General features: G+C 37.6%; 1 pseudogene; it reads right to left on the reverse strand.

The window, feature by feature from the left end:
- The window catches only part of LOC107728201 (WD repeat-containing protein 36-like), a 30,721-nt pseudogene that overhangs the window by 11,265 nt on the left and 11,605 nt on the right, over positions 1-7,851 (reverse strand).

Genomic DNA, 7,851 nt, shown 5'->3' on the forward strand with positions numbered 1-7,851 from the left:
ATATACACAGTATTAAATAAAATAAAAAAATAAAAAAATCACACCTGAGGCAAAAGTTGTGATGGCTGGAAGTTTTGCCGTGTCATGTGTCACACCTTTCTTTTTAGCTCTTGTTTTGTTGAGAGTGCCTGTTGGTAAAAATGACCATTGAAGTCTTACACAATGCAAACATTACACGGGGCAAAACGAAATGACATTAATCTCCATAATGTGAAAATGCTCATAATTAAAAGTGAAGTGTGCAATGTTACACTATTAATATACTCTCTATTAATGTGAAAAGTAACTATTTGTAGACTGTCTCAGTGAAGAGTGCTGTTTGTTTGGGTGACAGATATAGCAGCACTGACCAACCGATGGCGTGAGTTTGGGGGCAGAATTACGTGTATATACTTTAGCAAATAATTGACTAGGTAGATTAAATTATGGAAACCTGGGGCCGGTTCTTCGTACATCGCTAACTCAGCTGGATTTGATTGTTGACTATTGGCATGATCTTGGATTGTTTGTTCTTCAAAGCTCATCCTGGAGTTGCTGTCATAGCAACAGGTCCCTAAACTTAAACCTGCTCGGGAGGTTCATGTAAACAGGATTAGATCGCATCTTTTTAAGCAGAATTGATACTTAAAATCTGTCCCAACCAGTGTTGGGCAGTAACGCATTACTTAGTAACGCGTTACTGTAATTTGATTACTATCTTAGTAACGGAGTAATTTAACGCATTATAATTTTCAAAATAGTAATTAGAGTACAGTTACAAGCCGAGGTATCTATATGTTACTGCCGCCTTACATTGCTGACAGAATGCAGTGTTTTATAATCTAGAAATTGTAAAAAGGATGTAGCACACGCACTGTCGAGTTAAAGGCAGAGTGAGTGATTTCTGGTAGCCAATGTTGATATTTGAAATCACCAAAACAAACACGCCTCTACCCCAAAAGGGTCTTGCCCCTATTTTGATAGCTCCGCCCCACATATACGTACGCAACCCAGGCAACGATTAGTTCTGTGAAACAAAGCAAAACCAATGTTACACTTACTTGTAATGGAGTAATATTTGACCAGCAGTGTCTGTACTTTCACTCAAGTAATGGAGTTGAGTACTTTGTCCGCCTCTGCATATGCGGGAGAATAAAATTATTCACGGGACTCCCGCAAAATAGAAATATGTAAACATAAAATATCTGAAACAAATAAATTGTTATTCATCTATTGCACAAAAGCAACAAGAACTATTATTAAATAAAAAACGATTAACAGGCGCAAGTGTAAGCAGAGTTTCTATTTAGGCTATAACACTTGTTTGCTGCGTTGAGCAATGTTGATTTTTGGAACGCAATGGCCAGTCAGCAGTGCAGTTCTGAAATGTGCATGCTCACGAATCCTCTTCATTATAACACACGGATTGTAGACATTATGAACGATTCATTGTGTTATAACAGAGCTTTGTGAGATTGTGATGAACTAATGTCATCTTTTTAGAGATTATAAAAGCGGCGCTATTTGATGGCATTCTGCCATGCCAAACCATGTACGCAGCAGCCTATGCTTGCTTTAGTTAAAAATAACAGTGTTTTGTGAATGTTGATGCTTTAATAACAAATATTTATCGGGAGCGTTTATTCTGGGATTGTAAATTTCATGGATGTAGTCACAGAAAAAAGTAACGTAACTAGTAATGTAACTAATTACTTTCGAAATAAAGTAATCAGAACAGTAACGTGATTACTTTTAAAAGGAGTAATCAGTAATTTAATTACATTTCGGAGTAACTTGCCCAACACTGGTGCCAACCACTGCTACTTTATTACAAGAGTACCCTACTGATTCAGGGACAATAATTTAAAATAATAATAATTAAAAAATCTATTTGAAAATAATATAATAATGTTGTGTTGTCTGTAGGCTAATAGACACAGCCAGGTTTACTTATTGAAAGATTTATTCATCATAAAACAATTACTTTATAATTGTATTGGAGTCTTACACACATGCTATACAGATATTAAAGGGGTCATATGATGCGATTTCAAATTTTCCTTTCTCTTTGGAGTGTTACAAGCTCTTGGTGCATAAAGAAGATCTCCCTTAAGACACTTTAATTAATGCTGTCACATAAGACGTAACAAATCTGTTTCAAAGATAAAATTAAATAAATTGCTAATTACTACACTGAAATAAAAATGTAAAGCCTGTACAAATATTAAAAATCGTGAATATACTAAATAATTGGGAATAATGTAAAAAATTTTTTTTAAATAAAATAAAAACTGTGCACATTCATTGATCTATTATAACTTTTATGTAGTTTTGTTCGCTTGGCTGTTTCCAGAAATTCGTCCCTGTGTGCAGATCTTTAATGGCATCCGCAGTGAGGGCTCTGCCCTCCGCCGCCTGCAGGAGCTTCACCTGGAAAACCTGCAGCACCACCATGGCGTGCAGCGCGGAAGCCACCTCGCCATCAGACGCATATGCTTTATTGTGCGCAGCAATGGTCTCCTCGATGAGGGGGAGAGTGCACGTACCCGTGGGCCTCCAGCCCCATCCACGTGGGAAAAGATGGCCTGTGTGACAGAGTGGACACATGCTGATTGGGGCGCAGACCACATTTTCACAAGCTGCTCGTGTACGTCGGGGAAGAAGGGGACCGACGCCAGTCAGCTTTCCAGGTGGACCTGAAATACCAGGAGTCGAGCTTACTCCTGGCAGGCTCCTCTGGAGGACTCAAGGTAAGCTCCAACTCCTGGACAGTTTTCGACAGAACCCTCATGAGCTCCTCCTGGAGGTCTGGGGGCCCCATGCTGTCCGGCTGATCGGAATCCGATCCTGTCCTGTCCTCTCTCTGAGGCCGAGATGGACATTGAGTCATCCCCCTCCTCCTGGCCAAAGGACACAAACTCTGCGATGTTGGAAGGAGGATGGAAGCAGACCCTGGGGAAGGAGACCGGGGAACGGGGCGACTGTTGGGTTTGGCGGAGCGGCATGACGACGCTCCCGTCACCGGGAGGGGGAGGGCCCACCAGCAACACGCTGGCGGCAGTGGGCCTCACCCCGAATAGGCCACGAGCCACATGGCACGCGGGCTGGCAGATCTGTGTAATGCCCGCAGTGGTCGTGTTGATCCGGCGGCTCTATTGGTTCCGCGCAGATCTTGCAGAATGTTGCCATGATGAATTCAGCAGGTAAAGAATAAGATTCTGACGCAATTGGCGCGAGCATCGCCTTTTATACTGCCTCACGAGCCCTTCAGTATTTGCATATGATGCATGCTTCGCGTCAATTGGCCAGTCAACTGGACTGGCATGAGCCAATAAGACTTCAGGAAAGGTTAGAAGGGAAGGTATAACCCCATAGCGGTAGCACCGCGGTGTCTCAAGACAGCTCGAGAGGGAACATATGCAGATTTAGGAAAAAAAAAATCTGACCAAATTCTGACAATTACATCATATGTTAGGCATTACAGGGTTAAAATCCATTTCAGACAATGTAAAAATTTTATTCCTTTTGAAACAATCATGTTTAGTGCTGCTAATTATTAAGGCATTACATACATCAGCTTTACATGCACTAACAAGAAGTTATAGTAGTTATAGTTATTACCGTGGCCCAAACTCTTGTTGAATCTTTCATGAACAGTTGAAAATGACTGCAAAGTACCATCTTGACCTATTATAAGAAAAATTAAGATGATTACGCTTGAATATATTTATCTACAATGATTTCCCTTGTCTTCAGTCTTCATAATTGACTTATATGACAGTACCTGCGCTAAGAATGTTTATGCCGCTCTGGTCATTGTGCTGAATTTTTGTTGGTGGGGCACTGTGACCAGTTCGGTGTCTTAGCAGACGTCCGTCCCCTCCGGCTACAACAAAAATCCACACCTAAATCACAATAGCCATTGTTTACTGCCATAATACACATTGGAATTCAATTTAGGGCTGGGAGATAAGTGATATCATATCGAGATTATGATCAAATTTATGTAGATGATGAGAAGCACTGGATACTTTTACTCTGTATGGATTAATCTAACAGCCCATCACACAGCAGAAATAAACGTGACAACAGTCAGTTAATGCATGACGCTAATAAGTCTGCATGTTCTGCATGTCTCTGACAATCCGTCAAAATAAATGTTCAGTTTAACTTGAAGAAATTATGGCAGAAATATCCATATATTTTAGAATCTATTGTATAATAACATTTCATTCTAAAAGCAATAATAATAATATTTTCAAGGAATATCTTACAACAAAGTTATTTTTTTAAAATTTATTTATACAGTTCTGTTGTGCAGCATCTTATTTGGCAAAAAATAAAAATGCATATAAAATAATTTTGTTGTAAATTAACTGTTTTCTTTTTTTTTATTTGAAAAGACTGTTTAAATTGCTGTTAAAGTTGTATTAATTCATTTTATTAGACACCCTTTTTTATGATAAATGTGTACTGAATCATAAAACTAAATTAAAAGGCATCTTACTGTGTGGAGATTAACTGTGAAGAAACTAATTATGTTTACATTCATTTTCAGGGTCTAACAAACATGTGGAAAGCATTTCCTTTCCCATTAATTGTAAATACATATAGTGATAAATATCAATTTGTATAATAACATTTAATTCTAAAAGCAATAATAATAATATTTTCAAGGAATATCTTACAACAAAGTTATTTTTTTTAAATTTATTTATACAGTTCTGTTGTGCAGCATCTTATTTGGCAAAAAATAAAAATGCATATAAAATAATTTTGTTGTAAATTAACTGTTTTCTTTTTTTTTATTTGAAAAGACTGATTAAATTGCTGTTAAAGTTGTATTAATTCATTTTATTAGACACCCTTTTTTATGATAAATGTGTACTGAATCATAAAACTAAATTAAAAGGCATCTTACTGTGTGGAGATTAACTGTGAAGAAACTAATTATGTTTACATTCATTTTCAGGGTCTAACAAACATGTGGAAAGCATTTCCTTTCCCATTAATTGTAAATACATATAGTGATAAATATCAATCTCTTATGATATGGAAAAAATATTGTGATAATATATGTGGCCATATCGCCCAACCCTAATTACATCTGAATAATTCACATCATGAAATTCAAGTCTCAGCAAACAATACAAACCCGTATGGCATTGTCTGCTCCGTTAGTGATCAGGAGGGGTTCATTTTGAAGAAATGTGAGGCCAGCGATGACTGTTGTATGAGCATCCCGCATCTGACTGACTAGTTTCTTCTCCTCTAAATCCCACAATCCTACGTGTCCGATAGGACTGCCAGATGCCATTATTGGATGTCCGTCTGTCCAAGGACAAGGACAAAGTAAGTGCAATAAAATGTAAAAATATATAAAAAAAAATATTACACACTTTGTGAAGCATGGGTAACAACATTACCTGTCCTGAAGGATAAAGCCGTGACCGGACCCCAGTCCTGTTGGAACTTCATCAGCGTTTCATCAAATCTGATATTATGAATGATGATCTGCCCAGATGCTAAACCCACACCCATAACATCTACAGCTGGAGTCTAAAGAGAATAATTTTGACAGAACACATTGCACACTAGTTCCCTTTCAGTCGGTCACTCTCGACGTCACGTCGGATGACCGACGCATTGGGATCTCGCTTAGAGAGACCAATCTACTTCGAGTGTAAACGAAACGAGCCAATGCACATTGGCATTCAGGGAACGAGGGTTACCATACGTAACCGAGACGTTACCAATGATCTATTAAAGTAGTGATGGTTTATGGGTTATCCACCAACTGACTAGTTGGTTTTAGTCTTAATATTTTCAGAAGCAATGCTGGAAAACAGATCTGGGCTGCGTTTCCCGATAACGGTGTCTCTTAGCGCGCTACGAAGACTCTAAAGATACACCTTAACTAGGGGTATACCTTTCCTAGGTGTGTTCCCCGAACTATACCTTAGGATGTTGCTTAAGGTAAACCTTCTTACGTGCAACGTTAGCAGGTGCTGTCCATGGCGGTGGTGCTGAATAGGTTGATATCGATGGCTCGAGAATCGATTGTTTACTACAGGAGCTCTTTCACTGCGTTATAGAGCGGGTAAAGTATTGAGAAAGCGATGTTCATTATAAAGAAGCACTTTAGAAATATTTATCGGGGTTCACTGCATTTATAAAATAATCCAAATTTCAAACTAAATGCAACCTTGGATATCATATATATATATATACCTGCAACCTCAGGGCCAAAAGTATTCTGCCTTAACCAGCTACATTAACTAACTGGCTGTTTGGCTTCGCTTGATTTTGAAAGGGTAATTTATATTCTCATGTTCATATATATTATGAAGGGCTGGTCGAGCGCTGATGGGTTGGCGATGGGGATAAGTGTCCTGTCCACAAGGCAAATTACTCACGGGACACACACAATGGCATGGAAGCCTTGATGTGCCTCCATCACTTCGTGCCTGGTGAAAGGCAGGCTATGCAATTGGTGGCGTGACGGAGCAGGATGTTTGTGACTGAGTGAACGCACCGTTTTGAACAGCGATAAGGTATAGCTAAGAGTGGTCCAGACTAACCGTACGAACGAATGACTTACGGAAGGTATACTTAACTAAGAACGTTTCGGGAAACACGTATTAACGTAAAGGTACAACTTAAGGTATAACTTACGAACGACGTAGCGTTAAGAAGGTTTCGGGAAACGCAGCCCAGGACATCCCTGTAAATGGGATGCAACATGTAGCAGAGAATTTTAACATCTTTGATAGTTCTGTGCAAATTTTATAAATACTCAAGAGCTTTCATTTGCTGAATATCTGTTATTACTCTTTGAATAAGACAATTATGAATATGTGCATTTTTTTATGTATACAGGGTTAAGAATAAAGCAGAATAAATCAAGAAAGTAATAAGACCAACCTGTTGAAGAACAGTAACAGCAGATGCCCATCCAGGAAATGTAAACAGGAGTTTGCTGGAGTAAGAAAAGCATAATTCTGTTTCAATTTTTGATTATCAAATAACATTTACTCTACTACATTACTGCATAATTAACATAAAAGTTAAATCTCAAAATGTCGATCAAGAAATGTCCAGGGCTGCATTTCCCAAAAGCATCGTAAGCTTAAGTACATCGTAGACCCATTGAAACCAATAGAGCTACGATCAATTTAGGCTTACTATGCTTTTGGGAAAAGCAGCCCAGGTCATTTTTTACCCAAACTTTCACCCAAGTTATATTTCTTAATGTCAATGATTGATATATTGGCAAAAAGAAAATATTATGTGATTTTCATGATGATTAAGATGATTAACATTCTCATTATTATCATGTGGAAAAAATATAAATTATGTCAAACTTACATTTACATTTATTTACATAAAAAACAGAACAACATTACAATTTAATATTAGGGCTGCACGATATTGGAAAAAACTCACATTGCGATATTTTTTTTCTCTGCGATATAAAAAATATCAGATGACTTCAATAGCTCTATTTGGGAAAAAAAAAAAATGATTGGGGTGATTTTTGTAGGCGAGTAAATCAGCATAGGAAATAAACAAATTACAAGCATAGATAAATAACAGAACAAAGATACAAATGAAATAAGCAGTGCTTTATATTTTTCAGGTAAGTCTAACAGTATCCAGGTACAGAAAATGGAATAATCAAATGTAAAATAACACTGCATAGTTTTCACAATAAATTAAATCTAACAAACCTGTGTTAAAGCTACAAAAGTGATTTTTCTTTGTGTTTTGTTGTTTGATTAACATTCATGACAGAAAAAGCAACAGGAACATTAAACTGCTGTGAACCAATATACTGTTACACATCCATTTTCTTTCTCAATTGTTTACCTT

This window comes from Sinocyclocheilus rhinocerous, unplaced genomic scaffold, assembly GCF_001515625.1.
Source record: "Sinocyclocheilus rhinocerous isolate Xijiao unplaced genomic scaffold, SAMN03320098_v1.1 scaffold847, whole genome shotgun sequence".
In the NCBI taxonomy this organism is placed as follows: Eukaryota; Metazoa; Chordata; class Actinopteri; order Cypriniformes; family Cyprinidae; genus Sinocyclocheilus; species Sinocyclocheilus rhinocerous.